At 37.6% G+C, this 15,764-nt stretch overlaps 1 protein-coding gene across 1 annotated transcript in view; it reads left to right on the plus strand.

Moving 5' to 3' along the window:
• The window catches only part of RUSC2 (RUN and SH3 domain containing 2), a 67,668-nt gene that overhangs the window by 1,902 nt on the left and 50,002 nt on the right, over positions 1 to 15,764 (plus strand). The gene's annotated exons all lie outside the window — the stretch shown is intronic.

Consider the following 15,764-nt stretch of genomic DNA (forward strand, 5'->3'; position numbering starts at 1 on the left):
TTGTTAAGCTGAGAAGTACTTGCCTGACCAGTACGGGCATTATTGTAACTGGGGCTCAGGGTATTAGTCAGTAAAAATAGTGATTCGAGTTTCTTAGGAGGCAGTGTTATGGCTTTGGGGAAGGAAGAGAGAGCCCACCACTATCCCAGGTATTCTGTTAACTGTGCTACTGCTATATGACCACAGGACACCTACCACCATTGTTTCTCTTCCACGTTGAGCCAGGTCACAATCCAGTTTCCTCTGATTTTTTTTTTAAGTTGAGTCCCTTTTTGAGGCCAGGCCTAACAAGAAGCTGAGTATGTTTTCACCCATTTCTAGCTTTGATTTATCCTTCTTCACTTTCTTTTTTTCCCATCCTCTGATCTATCTTTATAAAGTAAGTCTTGGACCATAGAAACCCAAAGCAGGGAGGGTCTTCTGAGTTGGGTTAAGCATAGGCATTGTGTCTGGAGACCAATACTTTTTTTTATTTTTGGAATGGGGGAGAGGGGTATCCAATACATTTTAAGGAGCTTTTTTTACTTTTTCCTGTTTAGGCTCCCTGTTAAGTAAGACCTCAGTGAGCCCAGAACACTGTGGATTATTTGACTTATTTTCTGTTCAACTTTCAGTATTTAAGCATGTTGCCAGATAAAATACAAGATGCCAAGTTAAATTTGAATTTCAGATAAACAACAACGTGTCCTGTATTTTTATTTGCTAAATCTGGCACCCCTACTTCATGGGCAGGCTTATGTGTTCTAATGTTCTCTCTGCAAACTTAGGACAGTAACTCACCCTTTTCTTCTGTTACTCATACACAATGACTGAGCACTCTATTAAAAGTCTCTTGACTGAGACAACTCATGGCATGTTAGGGTAAGGGCAGGCTCTGTAGAGATTGATCAGTGTTTGGGTTACCCAGAAAACAACCACTCAGACATTGGCATATGATATTATAGTACCTGTCAAATGAGTCTGTCATGCAAAATAAGCATATTATTTTGAATGGCCAGATATCAACATGGCTCTGAAAGAGATGGCTGGTGTGGGAATGAGAGTGGGATGGGGGGAGTAGATTCTAACAAAAAAGTGTAACTCATAGGATAACCTCTCTTGTACCACATTAACTCTTTGTTAATTGTGGCAAAGTATATATAACATAAAATTTACCATTTTAAACATTTTTTTATCATTTTATTTTCATCATGATAAGTGTACTTTTTAATCCCCATACCCTATTCTCCCTATTCCCCCACCCACCTCACCTCTGGTAACCAGCAGTTTGTTCTCTATAGTTAAGAGTCTGTTTCTTGGTTTGTCTCTCTTTCTCTCCTTTTTTTCCCTTTGCTCATTTGTTTTGTTTCATAACTTCTAAAAATGAGTGAGATCGTATGGTATTTGTCTTTCTCTGACTTATTTTGCTTAGCATTGTACTCTCTACCTCTGTCCATGTTGTTGGAAATGGCAAGATTTCATTCTTTTCTATGGCTGAATAGTATTCTCTTGTATTCATATGCCACATCTTCTTTATCCATTTATCTATTGATGGACACTTAGGCTGCTTCCATAGTTTGGCTATTGTAAATAATGCTGCTATAAACATAGAGGTGCAGGTATCCCTTTGAATTAGTGCTTTTGTATTTTTTGGGTAAATATCCAGTAGTGCAATTACTGGATCGTAGGGTAGTTCTGTTTTTAATTTTCTGAGGAAACGCCATACTGTTTTTCACAGTGGCTGTACTAGTTTGCATTCCCACCAATAGTACAAGAGGGTTCTTCCTTTTTCTCATATCCTCGCCATTGTTGTTTGTTGTATTTTGATTTTAGCCATTCCGACAGGTATGAGGTGGTATCTCATTGTGGTTTTGGTGTGCATTTCTCTGATGATGAGTGATGTTGAGCATCTTTTCGTGTGTCTGTTGGCCATCTGAATGTCTTCTTTGGAGAAATTGTAACCATTCTTAAGCATACATACAGTTCAGTGGCATTAAGTATATTCACATTGTTATCCGTCCATCACCACCATGCATCTACAAAAAGTTTTCATCTTCTCAAACTGAAACTCCATACCCATTAAACAGAACTCTCATCCCCTCTTCCCCAGAGCCTGGCAACTACCATTCTGCTTTCTTTCCCTATGAATTTCACTACTCTACATACTTCATATAAGTTAAATCATATATTTGTGACTAGTTTATTTTACTTAACATAATGTCTTCAGGGTTCATCCATTTTGCAGCTCGTATCTGAATTTCCTTCCTTTTTAAGGCTGAATAATATTTGTCGGTATATATGATATATCCTATTTATTCATTCGTTTGTTAATGGACACTTGAGTTGCTTCCACCTTTTGGCTATTGTAACTAATGCTGCTGTGAACATGGATGTACAGATATGTTTGAGTTCCTGCTTTTAATTCTTTTGTGTGTATACCCAAAAATGGAATTGCTGGATTATGTGGTAATTTTATGTTTACTTTTTTGAGAAACCTGCATATTGTTTTCCACAGTGGCTGTACCATTTTACATTCCCACAGTATAAAGTATTCCAGTTTTTCCACATCCTTGCCAAAACTTATTTTCTGTGTTTTTGTTTTGTTTTTAATAACAAACTAATGGATGTGAGGTGGTATCTCATTATGGTTTTGATTTGCATTTCTTTAATGACTAGTGATGCTGAGCATCTTTTCTTGGGCTTATTGGCCATTTTTATATTTTCTTTAGAGGAATGTCTGTTGAAATCCTTTGCCCATTTTTTAATTGGGTACATGTCTTTCTTTGTTGAGTTGTATGAGTTCTTTATTCTGGATAGAAGTCCCTTACCAGGTATATGATAAGCAAATATATTCACTCTCCCATTCTGTAGGTTGCCTTTTTGCTCTGTTAATTGCCCTTTGATGCACAAAAGTTTTAAATTTGCAGGCACCTGGATGGCTCAGTCAGTTGAGTGACTGACCCGTGGTTTTGGCCCAGGTCATGATCTCACATTTCATGAGATTGAGCCCCGCATCAGTCTCTGCGCTGACAGCATGGAGCCTGCTTGGAATTCTCTCTCTCCCTCTCTCTCTGCCCCTCACCCCCTCAAAATAAATAAGTATACATTAAAAAAAAAAAGCCAAAAGTTTTCAATTTTGGTGAAATAAAATTTACCTGTTTTTTCTTTCGTCACCTGTGCTTTTGGCATGATATTCAAGAAATCATTGCCAAATTCAGTTGGCATGAAGTTTCCTTCCTATGTTTTCTTCTAACTTCTTTATAGTTTTATGTATTATGGTTAAGTCTTTGACCCATTTTGAGTTAATTTTTGTACATAGTATACAACAAAAGCCCAACCTCATTCTTTTACATGTAAATATCAATTTCCCCAAAACCATTTATTGAAAAGACCGTCTTTTCTCCATTGAATAGTCTTGGCATTCTTGTCAAAAATCATTTGACCAAGTATGCCAGAGTTTATTTCTGGGCTTGCTGTTCTCTTCCATAGGTCTGTATGTCTGTATTTATGCCAGTACCACACTCTTTTGATTACCATAGTTTTGTAGTAAGTTTCAGAATTAGGAAATGTGAGACTCCCAAATTTATTCTTCTTTTTCAAGATTGTTTTGCTATTCAGGATCCCTTCAGATTCCATATGAATTTTAGGATGGATTTTTCTATTTCTGGAAAAAATATTGTTAGCATTTTGAAAATGACTGCATTGAATCTGCAGAGTGCTTTGGATAATATTTTGTTTATTATTATCTTTGGTTTACTATTAATGTGGAAGAACATTTAACAATATATTGGTTTGGTTTTTTTTTTTTTTAAGATTTTATTTTTAAGTAATCTCTACACCCAACGTGGGGCTTGAACGTACAACCCCGAGATCAAGAGTCACATGCTCCACGGACTGAGCCAGCCAGGTGCCCCTATTGTTGACTATAGGTACATTGTAGTACAGCAGATCTCTAGAGTTTATTCATCTTGCTTTACTGAAACTTTATACCCATTGAACAACTCCTCATTTCCCTCTCCCCCAGCCCCTGGCAACCACCATTCCACTCTTTGATTCACTAATTTGACTATTTTAAGTATCTCATGTGAGTGAAATCAGGTAATGTTTTTCTTTTTATGCTTAGCTTATTTCACTTAGCATAATGTCTATTTATGTTGTCACCTACTACGAGTTTTGATACCTCAACTATATTAAGTCTTGCAATCCATGAACACAGGATATCTTTCCACTTATTTGTGTCTTTTTTAATTTCTTCTTGCAGTGATTTATAGTTTTTAGTGTACAAGTCTTTTACCTCCTTGATTAAGCTTATTCCTAAGTATTTTATGCTTTTTGATGTTATTGTAAATGGAATTGTTTTCTTATTGTTCTTCGCTCGTGTATAGAAACACAGCAGATTTTTAGGTGTTGATTTTGTGTCCTGCAACTTTGCCAGATTCATTTATTAACTAACAGTTTTGGGGAGGATTCTTTAGGGTTTTCTGCTTGTAAGATCATGTCATCTGCAAACAGAGACTCAGATGCCTTTTATTTCTTTTTCTTGCCTATTGAATAAAAATGGGTTTGATGATTTGGTATGCAAATCCTTAATAGACACAGAGAACAATGCTGTATTTTAGCCTAGTGTATTGATTAGTGTTCATAGTGAATCATCAAGAAAAAGTTTTAAAAAAAGAAAAAGTTAATTTGTAACCTGTATACTATATGTAAAACAAAAGTGTATAAGTAAAAAGTACATTTTAAAAGAGTTTTATCAAAATACCTGAAATTTTTTAAAAATTAGTTTAAAATATTTTTTGATGTTTTTATTTATATTTTGAGGGGAGGGGCAGAGAGAGAGAGACACACAGAATCTGAAGCAGGCTCCAGGCTCTGAACTGTCAGCACAGAGCCCGATGCAGGGCTCGAACTCAGACTGTTAAGATCATGACCTGAGCTGAAGTCTGACGCTTAACCGACTGAGCCACCCAGGCACCCTTAAAAATTAGTTTAGATACTTCAAGAAGAAATCCTCTGTTCTCTAGAATTCTTGATTTAATAGGATAGTCTTTTATCTTCAGGAAGATAAGACACTGAGCTTTGAAATATCTGCTGTGTTTTTGTTTTGTGTGAGGTCCTATAGTCAAGGACGATGGATTGATAACAGGGTAGAGAGAAAAACTGGGCCAGCCAACCTCTGGCTAGACTTTAGTTATCTTAGGATCCAAAGTCTATACTTAACTTGCTTATCTTAGTATCTTAAAAGCTATATTTAACTTGTTTATCTGTTTTTATACTTTTGTACTTCTTTCTTTTATTGTACATTCTTTTAAAAAAGAAAATATAGCCTTATATTTAATATACTCAGGGAAAAATGGGAAGTTATGTTTATCCATGCTTAGGTGAAGGAAAAAAGGAAAACAGAGTATTCCTAAAGTCAGAATAGACAGAGTTCAGGTGACCCTAAGGAAAAAAGCCAAAACTCAAAAGGAGAAAGTTGGGGACCTACTGCTGATCCCATTCATCATGGATTTCTCTTACAAAATATTATTTTCTTGTTTTTTATTTTTTATTTAAAAGAAAAAAAATTTCACCTTTGAGAGACACAGAGCATAAGCTGGGGAGGGGCAGAGAGAGAGGAAGATGGAATCCAAAGCAGATTCCAGGCTCTGAGCTGTCAGCACAGATCCTGACATGGGGCTCAAACTCACTGACCACGAGACCATGACCTGAGCCGAAGTCAGATGCTTAACCGACTGAGCCACCCAGGTACCCCTATTTTTTATTTTTTAATTTTATATTATTATTTTTTAATGTTTATTCATTTTTGAGAGAGAGAGACAGAGCGTGAGTGGGGGTGGGGGTTGGGGACAGAGAGAGACACACACACACAGAATCTGATACAGGCTCCAGGCTCTGAGCTGTCAGCACAGAGAGCCCTATGCAGGGATCCAACCGAGGAACTGTGAGATCATGACCTGAGCCAATGCCAGACGCTTAACCAACTGAGCCACCCATGTGCCCCTATTTCCTTGTTTTTTAAAGTGTTGTATTCTACTTATTTAAGGATACAGCCAAACTTTATCTAGACCAACCTATTCTCTGAGCATTTTGCATAGCTAGAGTTTTCTGTAAAGCTAGTCATTTCCCTTAAATATCCCCCAAAGCATAATGATATAAACATTTCTGTCCTACTTATATATTACTAAATACCAAACCACCCCAAAACTTAGTGGCTTAAGGGTGCATGGGTGGCTCAGTCAATTGAGCATCCAACTCTTGATTTTGACTCAGGTCATGATCCCAGGGTTGTGGGATTGAGTTCCACATCGGGCTCCACACTCAGCAAAAAGATTCTCTCCCACTCTGCCCCTCTCCCCCGCTGCTTGCTCATGCATTCTCTCTCTCTCTCTTTTTCTCTCTCTCTAATAAAAAAAATTTTTTTTTAATACAACACAGTGGCTTAAAACAGTGATAGTTTTGTGAATTGGCTAGATTGGTTTTATGCAGTTCCAAAAGAAGAGTTCTAGAAATATTTTTAATAGCACTACTGGAATGAATGAAGTCTTTCAGGGTGACTCCTTAGAAGGATTTCTTTTACTTGGTTGTATAAGAGCTATTCTACTTCTTTAAAATATTATTCTCTTTACTTTATACTTACAGCTATAGTTAACTTCTTAGATAATGTAATGTTTATTTCAGTTTATTGGCTGATTTATGTGATGTGCTTTGCTTGACATCCAACACAGCAACCTACAATATCATTAGTTTATTCATCCCTAATGATAATGATTGGAGAAGGGAGGCTTGGAAGCAGAACCACCTGCCTCATTATGCATTTGTGAGTCCTTTCTAGTAACAAGTGGTAGTAAAAGATAGTTAACAAAGATCATTGACCTCATGAGAACAGAAGACAGCTATGGCTCTGTATTGGCTTGTGAAGATCTGTAGTAAAGAATAGAGAATCTCAAACTTTTTAAAGAAGGGAGTTCTTTGTTCAAATATATTCCACAAGAAAGTGGATACAAAAAGATAAAATCTTAAAAAGAAAAAAAAAAGTAAAATCTGAGCTGTTTTGGTTGAAGGCAAGGAGTTGGGGGAAGTAGAGTCTAACCTGGTCATTCTCTTTCCCTCCTTTCCTCTCCGTTCCCTTCACCTCCCTTTCACAGTCCCCTGAGGGAGCTCGGTAAACCACAGTTTGAAAACCACTGATAAAGACGATTCTGCTGAGTCCTGACTCCAAAGTAGTTAAAGATTCAAATAAATGGTTGAGTTTGAGATCCCATCATCTTCAGTTGACCACCCACCAGTAGCCAATCATGATATGAGAGAAATATAACCAAAATGTGTTCTGTATACATATAAATTCCTATGTGAAACCAATAGCCTTAATTTAACAAGCTGCTTGGAACCAGGAATGAATTAGATCCCTGTTGCCCTTTAATCTAAGACCTGTGCTAATTTGTTTACCCTTTCAAGCCCAAAGCCAAGAAAATGTTTTCTAGCCATACTTTCTGGTTTATAGTATATAAAAAATTTTTGATTTTAGATTATTTTCTAATAATGTATATGCTTTAGGGGTGCCTGAGTGATTCAGTTGGTTAGGCTTCTGACTCTTGATTTTAGCTCAAGTCATGATCTTGTGGTTTGTGAGTTCAAGCCCCATGTCGGGCTCTGCACTCACAGCATGGAGCCTGCTTAGGATTCTCCCCCCCCTCAATAAATAAATGAACTTAAAAAAATTTTTTTAATGTATATGCTTTAAATATATATACATTGAACATTGGAGAGCTCTGCCTTTCCTTCCCTTTGAGTACCCTTAGTCTGCCTAATTTCCTCTAGTCATGTGCTTTACTTCAGGTGCATAAAAATAACCTAGATCACCCTTGAAACTCTGATTCAGTAAGTCTAGTTTAGAGCCCAAGTAATTTGCCTTTCTAATACATTCCAGATAAAGCTCATTATGCCGACCCATTGACCACACTTTGAGTGGAACTAGTGTTAGATCCACACTCTAATCTCAGCCTCTTAATAATCAGTGGTTCTCAGAGTGAATCAATGTAAAGACTTTTTTTTGGAGGGTGCAGGGGGAGGGCCCCATGTACAAGATCCAAGAATTGAAGGCAAATACTGCCACTGTCGAAGAGTGTTATTTGGGGCATATCATTTCCACATTGGATTTTCTCCCTTTAGAGGTTAGGATTATAAATCTCTCATTCAAGATTAAAGGATTGTGGAGAATAGTTCTAAAGAAATGCTATTAGCTGCATTACTAATGCTTTAAACCTAGAAAATATTTAAGCTTAAATATATTTTTATGGAGAAAGATGAAATGAAAGGTACTGTGACATTTTGCTTTTGAAACTTAAAGCAAAATCTTATTTTACTTAAAAATATTTTCTGAAATATATTTTGTCTTTTTTCTAATATAGGTGAATATGCTCACTGTGGAGAATATAAAAAATAAAGACAAGTATAATATGAAGGTATACTATTGAACGGTTCTTTTTTTTTTTTTAACATTTTATTTATGAGAGAGAGAGAGCACATGCATGGTGATGAGTAGGAGAGGTGGAGGGGCAGAGAGGGTTGGGGGGGGGGGACAGAGGACATGAAGCTGGCCCTGTGCTGACAGCTGAGAGACCTATGTGAGGCTCAAACTCACAAATTGTGAGATCATGACCTGAGCTGAAGTTGGATGCTTAACCATTTGAACCTCCCAGGCACCCCTACCATTGATTGGCTCTTGAAAGCCACATGTTTTTAATTGAGTTATAATTGACATACAACATTTATATTAGTTTCAGGTGTACAACATAATGATTCAATATTGGTATAAATTGCAAATGACCACCACAATAAGTCTAGTTAACAACTGTCACAATACATAGTTACAAAAAATGTTTTTCTTGGGGTGCCTAGGTGGCTCAGTCAGTTGAGTGTCTGACTTTGGCTCAGGTCATGATCTCACAGTTTGTGGGTTTAAGCCCCACATTGGGCTCTGCACTGACAGCACAGAGCCTGCTTCAGATTCTTGGTTTCCCTCTCTCTCTCTCTCTCTGCCCCTCCCCAACACCTGCCTGCATATGTGCACCTGCCTCACTCTCTCAACAATAAACATTAAAAAAAAAAAAGGTTTTTTTCTTGTGATGAGAATTTTGAAGATTTACTCTCTTAGCAACTTTTGAATATGCAATATAGTATTTTTTTAAGTTTATTTATTTTGAGAGAAAGCATGAGTGGGGGAAGGGCAGAGAGAGAGAGGGAGAGAGAGAATCCCAAGCAGGCTCTGTACTGTCAACACAGAGCCTGACACAGGGCTCAATCTAATCATGAGATTATGACCTAAGCTGAAATCAAGAGTCTGACACTTAACCTGCTGAACCACTCAGGCACCCCTGAATATGCAATATAGTATTAACTATAGTTGCTGTGCTATACATTACATCCTTGTGACTTATTTCTTTTATAACTGAAAGTTTGTACCTTTTGACTCCCTTCACCCATTTCTCCCACCAGGCAACCTTCCCCTCCCTCTGACAACCACCAATCTGTTCTCTGTACCTAAGAGCTTGTTTTTTTTTGTTTTGTTTAGATTTTGCATATAAATGAGATCATATGGTATTTGTCTTCCTCTGACTTATTTCACTTAACATAATGCCCACAGGCATCCATGTTGCAAATGGCAAAATTTCCCTGTTTCTCAATGGCCGAATAATGAGGAACTGTATACATATGGTTCTGACTCAAATCCTTCCCTTGACCTACAAGAATATTTCTACTCCTCCTCTAAGCATCTACTCTTATGACCTCCTTTCTGAAATCTTTTCTAACTACCCCCTGCAAACTTGGGTATGATTTCTATGCTTCCATTGGCCTTGTCTAGGGCTCCATTATAACAGGTAACACCTAACCATAAACTCTGAATGCAGGAATAGTCTTTGAATCCAGGATCTCTTAAAGATTTAAAGAGGGGCGCCTGGGTGGCGCAGTCGGTTAAGCGTCCGACTTCAGCCAGGTCACGATCTCGCGGTCCGTGAGTTCGAGCCCCGCGTCGGGCTCTGGGCTGATGGCTCAGAGCCTGGAGCCTGTTTCCGATTCTGTGTCTCCCTCTCTCTCTGCCCCTCCCCCGTTCATGCTCTGTCTCTCTCTGTCCCAAAAATAAATAAACGTTGAAAAAAAAAATTTTTTTTTTAAATAAAAAAAAAAGATTTAAAGAGATCCTGGTCTCATCCATTTTTTGAAGTTCTTTATATATTAAAAATGACTGGAATCCAAAGCAGGATTATTGTAATTTTGGTATATTTTAAATATTTACATAAACAAACTAATTTATTTTCATACAAAAATGACTGTAGGGGCACCTGGGTGGCTCAGTCAGTTGGGCGGCTGACTTGGGCTCAGGACATGATCTCACGGTCCATGAGTTTGAGCCCTGCGTCGGGCTCTGTGCTCACAGCTCGGGGCCTGGAACCTGCTTTGGATTCTGTGTCTCCCTCCCTCTCTGCCCCTCTCCCACTCATGCTCTGTCTCTCTCACTCTCAAAAATAAATAAACCTAAAAAAAATTTTTTTTAATGACTGTATGTAGGATAATAATCATGTGATTGTTTCAATAGATGAAGAAAAACCATTTGACAAGTCCATAATAAAAACACTCAGCAGGGGCACCTGAGTGGCTCATTCAGTTAAGTGTCCAACTTCAGCTCAGGTCATGATCTCACGACTCATGAGTTCGAGCCCTGCCTTGGGCTCTGTGCTAACAGATCAGAGCCTGATGCCTGCTTCAGATTCTGTGTCTCCCTCTCTCTCTCTACCCCTCTCCTGCTCACGCTCTGTCTCTCTCTGTCTCAAAAGTAAATAAACATTTAAAAAAATTTTAAACACTCAGCAAACTAGAAATAAAAGAAAACTTCCTCAAGCAGATAAAGAGCATCTACAAAAAATCCCACAGCTAACATACTTCATGGAGAAAGACAACTAAAAACTTTCCTTATAAGGTCAGGAACAGGAGAAAGATATCTGTTCTTGCTACTTCTTTTCAATATTGTACCTGAAGTTCTAGCCAGAGCAATTAGATAAGGAAAAGAAATAAAAGGTATCCAGATTGGAAAGAAAGAAGTAGAACTATTTCTGTTTGCAGATGACATTAACATGTACATAGAAAATCCTAAAGAATCCACAAAAAAAACTATTGTAAATAATAAATGAGTTCAACAAGATTGTAAGATGCAAGATCAATGGGTATAGCGTTTCTTTTAGAGGTGGTGAAAATATTCTAAAATTAGATTGTGGTGATGGTTGCACAACCCTGTGAATACACTAAAAACCACTGAATTGTACATTTTTAAAAGGTAAGTTTTATGGTATGTTAATTATATGTCAATAAAGCTATTTTTTAATGACTACATATATAAATTCATTTGTATATAAGGATTAAAGGCTAAGTTTGAGGCCTTTTGTGAAAGTCAGGCTTGAGCCAAAGGTCTTCCTGTTCCTTAGGTGGTTTTCTGCTATATGTTCATGTGCCTAACACAATGTCTGACAGATAGTATAAGCTCAGTATTTGTATAATGAATGAATTATAGTAACCGAACTGACTTAAATTCGCCTAGTTCAGCAAATGTACATTACTGAGGTATTTTTGCTTTCATCAAAGATCCATGAATTTAGTTATATCCACAGAAATTCTAGCCTGGCCCCAGGATGAGTTTGGTTTTAGCCCTATAAAACAAGTTTTAGGGGTACTTGGGTGGCTCAGTCAGTTAAGCATCTGACTTTTGGTTTCAGCTCAGGTCAAGATCTCATGGTTTCATGAATTTAAGCCCCACCTCGGGCTCTGTGCTGGCAGCACGGAGCCTGCTTGGGATTCTCTCTCCCTCTCACTCTCTGCCCCTCCCCCACTCACACTGTCTCTGTCTCTCTCAAAATTAATAAACTTAATAAAATAAAACAAGTTTTAAAGAAGACAAAATGGCTGGTAGACTAGATAAAGACCTTTTAAAAAGAAGATCTATTAATCAAGCTAAACATGAACTGAATCATAAGTAGGAGTTTTTAAAAATAAGTAAGTGCAGAAAAACCTTGGTTTGCGAGCATAATTCATTTCAGAAACATACTTGTAATCCAGAGCACTTGTAAATCAAAGTGAATTTCCCCACAAGAAATAATGGAAACTCAGATGATTTGTTCCATAACCCAAAAATATTCATATAAAAATGGCTAAAATACTGTAATATAATACAAAATAATAAATAAAATACAAAATATAAAGAAAAATAAACCAATTAACCTGTATTTACCTTTGAAAACCTTCATGGCTGGTATGAGGGAGACAAGAGTTATTTAGGGTTATTGTGAAGGACGACTTTCACTATCACTAACAGAATCAATGCTATCTATTGGCTCAATGGAATCTTTTTTCTTTTCGTGCAACTTTAACAAGGAACCTATCCAATGACACTTGCTTTTGCCTCCTTTTGAGGATTTCACGGAAACGTGACATTGCATTGTTGTTAAATTCATCACTTGCAGTGCTACAGCCTTATTTGGGTGGTGCTTTTCTACAAAAGTTTGCACTTGTTTCCCACATTTTACACATCTCCCTAATATCATTTGAAGTGAGGGATTCCTCTGCCTTTTTCTCTTCCTCCTCTGCAGACGAGATGCAGACATAGAGTTCTTATAAAATCTTGTAATTGGGGCCACTCTCATACCTTGTTCATACTTCGATGATTTCCTTTTTATATTTCACTGTAATCATCTCCTTCTTCTTAACCACCTTTCTTTTCAACATTTTTCTGCATGGGGGCCATTATATACACTCGCATGGATGTTGACTACAGTATAGTATTAATCAACTCTTGTCATATACTATATTTCATGTAACTGGCAATCAGGCAGCAGGCAGCCTGACTGAGAATGAAGCAAAGCATTCCTAAGCTTACTCTTGTATGGAAAAGCAAAGGACTGTCCATAGGTGCTTTGAAGTGACAAAAAATACAGTAGTGCCAGTTGTGGGCACCTGCTTACATTCTGAAAAATCACTGATTTCTGCTAAACACCGCGGTCTGAGAGTGAGCATCCAAGCATGGGAGACAATTACCCACAATCCCGCAGAGAGGGAGAGAGAGAAGAATCATTGGCTCAGTTGCGATCCTGTGACATGTGGCATCATGTACTACTCTTATTGTGAGACATCACTCGTTTATCAAGTTAAAATGTATTAGAAATGTTTGCTCGTCTTACAGAACACTTGCAGAACAAAATACTCACAATCCAAGGTTTTACTGTATATAATAACAATTTAAAATAAAACAATAATAATAAAATAAATTTAAATCACCTGTAATTCCATCTGCCTATCCTTTCTGTTTATGTGTATATATAAAGTTTGTAGGAATATAATTGTAGCATTAAAATTATTTTGTATTCCACTTCCTTTTAACATTATTTCATAAGCATTTTCCCATGTTGCTATTTAGACTTTATGGTTTATGGCTTAGTGTATTCCATTCACTTGTTAAAGTACCCTCAATGGTAGCCCTTTAACTTAATTAAAACTTAATTCACATTATAATCATTCTTTTAAAAATATATTCATCTAGGGTTCCTGGGTGGCTTAGTCAGTTAAGCCTCCAACTGTTGATTTCAGCTCAGGTCATGATCTCATGGTTCGTGGAATTGAGCCCTGCTTTGGGCTCTGCTCTGACAGAGTGGAGCCTGCTTGGGATTCTTTGTCTCCCTCTCTCTCTCTCACCTTCCTCTGCTTGCACAAGCATGTGCAAATGCTTGCTCTCTATCTCAGAATAAATAAACACTAAAGAAAATAAAACATTGTTAAAAATATATTCATCTAGGGACACCTGGGTGGCTCAGTCAGTTGAGTGTCCGATTCTGGATTTCAGCTCAGGTCATGACCTCACGATTTGTGAGTTCAAGCTCTGCACTGTCAGTGTGGAGCCTGCTTGGGATTCTCTCTCTCTCTCCTTCTCTCTGCCCCTCCTGTGCTCACTCTGTCTCTCTCTCAAAATAAATAAGTAAACTTTAAAAAATAAAAATAAAATAAAAATGTATTCATCTCATAAAACCCTAACCCTAAAAGAACATAATCCCTCATCTTCCCTGTCTGTACTCAAATAGTTACGCATTGCTAGAGAAAATTGTACAGCCCAGCATATTTAGTACCACTTGAAATTCATCATCACCAGATTTATGTTGGCCATCAATCTTACTATATTTTTCTAACAAAGTTGTTCCTCCACTCTTTATAACAAATATTTTATACTTTCATTGCCTTCTGCCCTCCTTTTTTCCCTCCATGCACTCTGTTGATGATTATTACTCATGCACTTCAGAAAGAAAAAAGGCATAAAACATGAACTCTCTCACTTTCTACTACCAACCTGCAAATGTATCTACAGACATCCTCTCTTTACTAGTTGGAATGGAGGAAATATCCCAGCTCCCAACAAAGGCTAATCCCTCCCTGGTGCACTGGATTGCATTTCCTCCTACATTATCTTTTCAGCCATGGTAGAACCCTGAAATATTTGCAGTTGGTTGCCTGCCCGACAACTACTTTCCCATTGAAACCAAACAGAGTTTATTTAGGAGAGTTTATCCACCTTCCTCCCCATTGGCCTCTGAATATTAACATATCTGGATGTAATGGTTGCGGTGGTAATAGCCATCCTGTCACCTAATAGAAAGTCTGAGTGACACGCTGAGGGTCTGAATTAACTCTCCCCTCAGAATTCTATCTTTGGTCTTCTTGATATGTATGGCTAATAAACTTCTTCTGTTGCTTAAGCTGTTTTGAGATTGTTTTTTTATATCCATACAGCAGAGTATCATACCTAAATGATATACATTTTAAGCTACCCCAAGTAAATCCAGAGTAAAAACACTGTGATTGCTATACAAATGGAACTTCAGAACAAGTCCCTAATGCCATCCCATTCCTACCCACCCCTTCTGATGTGTTTGCTGATCCCAAATTCAACCTGTATAGAAATTCTGGAGCTACTACTGCTTCTCAGGATGTTGCTTATCATTTAATCCCTCTCTTTTCTAAATCTTCAACATTGGTGGGAAGGAAATTAGGAAAGGAAAGGAGAGGGGAGGGGAGGAAAAAGGGGAGGAAGGAAGGGAGGGAGGGAAGAAGGAATACAGGTACATTTTCCAGAACTGAAGAACATGAGTCTCCATTGAAAGGGCCCACTGTGTGCCCAATACAGCAAATAGAAATAACCTACCCAAGGGTACCTCATTGTCAAAATTTGGATCACTGGACATATGGAGAAATTTCAAAATTCTTTTAAAAAAAGGATTATGTATAAATATTGGGAATCAGAATGGCATTGGACTGAACAATAATGGAATCTAATTAGCAAGCAATGGAGCAATGCTTTCAAGTTTCTGAGAATTTACTGGTAGCCTAGGATTTTGTGCACAGCCAAACTATCATCTGTCTCAGAAATAGTCTCAATTACTGCCCCTTGGGAACCTTTGCCCAAAGATTGAATTGATAGCCCTTGAAAATGGTGTTGAAGGAGAGCCTAGAATTATAGCAATAGTTGTAGGAATTAGAAGAGAGTATAGCCTAGAAAGACTTTTCTAAAACAGAAGCTATAGGACTTGGGGAGTGTCACATGGTGCACATGTCTGGAACTAATTAGACCTTTCAAAAAGAATCTTGTCAGCCCGGGAGCTTATGTAGAGGACTTGCTTTCACCATGTTTGACTGACATTGAACGATTTAGGTAGTCAAGAGCCTGAATTCACTGTGTTTACTGGATGGGAAAT

The sequence above is a fragment of the Puma concolor genome, chromosome D4 (genome assembly GCF_028749965.1).
Source record: "Puma concolor isolate L17-30 chromosome D4, mPumCon1.1.hap2, whole genome shotgun sequence".
Classification (NCBI taxonomy): Eukaryota; Metazoa; Chordata; class Mammalia; order Carnivora; family Felidae; genus Puma; species Puma concolor.